The sequence below is a fragment of the Macaca mulatta genome, chromosome 8 (assembly GCF_049350105.2).
Source record: "Macaca mulatta isolate MMU2019108-1 chromosome 8, T2T-MMU8v2.0, whole genome shotgun sequence".
Taxonomy (NCBI): Eukaryota; Metazoa; Chordata; class Mammalia; order Primates; family Cercopithecidae; genus Macaca; species Macaca mulatta.
Genome location: NC_133413.1, coordinates 35,166,314 through 35,168,400, shown reverse-complemented (window position 1 = coordinate 35,168,400; position 2,087 = coordinate 35,166,314). Strand labels below are relative to the sequence as shown.

Genomic DNA, 2,087 nt, shown 5'->3' with positions numbered 1-2,087 from the left:
CGAGAAATCAACTGTCATTTGAACTGTTTTTCCTCTATAGGTAAGGTGTCATTTTTTGAAATGTCACTTTTTTGAAATGTCACTTTTTGAAAAAAGTGTTTTCAAGACTTTGTCTTTAGTTTTAAGAAGTTTAATCATGATGTGATATGTCTTGTTGTGGATTTCTTTGGGTTTAACTTGCTTGGTGGTTGGTCATCTTGAATCTATAGATTTATGTCTTTCGTCGGTTTTGGAAAGTTTTCACCCATTATTTCTTTGAGTACTTTTTTTAGCCCCACTTTCTTTCTCCTTTCTTTCCAGGATTCCAAATACACACATGGTAGATCTTTTGTTACAGTCTCACTAGTTCTTGAGGCTCTTTGCATTTATTTCAATCTATTTTCTCTATTGTTATTTGGGCAATGTCTAATGTTTTACCTTCCAGATAACTGATTCTTTCCTCTTTCCCATCCATTCTTACAGTCAGCCTACTCACTGAGATTTTTATACTGACTATTTATTGTATGTTTTAGTTCTATAATTTCCATTTTATTCTCCTTTATATCTTCTATTTCTTTCTTGAAACTTTATATCTCTTTGTTGAAATTTACTATTTTTTCACCTATTTCAAGCATGTTTACATTGATCATTGGAGCGTTAAAAAAATTATGGCTCCTTTAAAAATTTTTCCCAGTAAATTTCAACATCTCTGTCAGTGGCACTTACACCTATTGATTGTCTTTTTTCATTTAGCTTGAGATCTTTTTGGTTCTCAGTATGATGAATAATTTTTTTTTTATAGAAACTGGGTCACTAAAATACTATGTTTTGAGATCTCGATCTTTTTTTCATAGAATGCTTCATGAATTTCCACGACATCCTCGTGCAGTGGCCATAGTAATCTTCTCTGCATCATTCCAATTTTGTTATTTGTGCTGTTGAAGCAAGAATAAGATATGGATCTTATTTAAGCCTTTTGTTTTAGCTGCTTTTCTTGCCACTGCTCCAGGAGGAGAAGGGGAGGTGTGTACTGCATCATTTCTGTCAATTGGAGGTAAAATACTGATACCTCACTTGGCTTTTGATGACACCCGAGGAGGGAACTCTTCACTACTGACGAGCAATGGTGGAAGTTCAGCTTCCCATATGGTCTCCACTGATACTGCAATGGGGGTGATTTCATTGCTGCTGGGCACTGGTGAACATCATGACTCTTCATTAGACCTCTTCTGAAACTTCTCCAGCAAGGAGAAAGGGGTGTTTCATTTTTGCCTATAGAGGTGGAAGTCTACACTTTGCATGTGGTCTCTACTGATACTGTAGGAGGGGGGAATCTTGTTACTAGCCAGTGGCAAGTTTTCTTATCTATAATGTCTTTGTCTGGCTTTAGTATTAGGGTAAGTCTGGTCTCATAGAATGAGTTTGGAAGTGCTCCTCCTTCTTTTACATTTTAGAAGAGTTTGAAAAGTATTGGTGTTAATTTAAAAAAAGTTGGGTAGAATTCACAAGTGATGTCATCTGGAAGGTTGTTGGGAGGTTTCTGATTTCCGATTCACTATCTTTACTAGTTATAGGTTGTTATGGCCTGAATTGTGTCCCCCCACTGCCATTAATGTATTGAAGCGCTAACTTCCATTACCTCAGAATGTGACTATATTTGGAGATAGAGCTTTTAAAGCAGTAATTAAAATGAGATTTTAGGGGTGGCCCTAATCCAATACATGTCTTTATAAGAAGAGATTAGGATATGGACAGAGATGCCAGATATGTGTGTGCTTTGGTATTAGGGTAAGGCTCGCTTCATAGAATGAGTTTGGAAGTATTCCTTCCTCATCAAACAAGACACAAAGGAAAGGCCGAGTGAGAACAAAGTGAGAATGTGGCCATCTGCATGTGGCCATAGATCTTGGAAGAAATCAAACCTTCAGACACCTTGATCTTGGACCTCCAGCCTCCAGAACTGTGGAAACATAATTTTCCATTGTTTAAGCAATACAGTCTGTGGTATTTTGTTATGACAGCCCTAGTAAACTAATACGTAGGCCTATTCAGATTTTCTGTTTCTTCATGATTCAGTGTTGATAGGTTGTACATTTCTAGGAATTCAT

The 2,087-nt window shown here is 36.7% G+C and overlaps 1 non-coding gene across 1 annotated transcript; it reads right to left on the bottom strand.

Annotated features, from left to right (window-relative positions):
- Nucleotides 1-823: 823 nt before the first annotated feature.
- LOC144330942 (U6 spliceosomal RNA) lies at nt 824-926 on the bottom strand. The gene has a single exon (XR_013397650.1). It is a non-coding gene; the product is annotated as a U6 spliceosomal RNA (small nuclear RNA).
- Between the last annotated feature and the right edge of the window lie 1,161 nt (nt 927-2,087).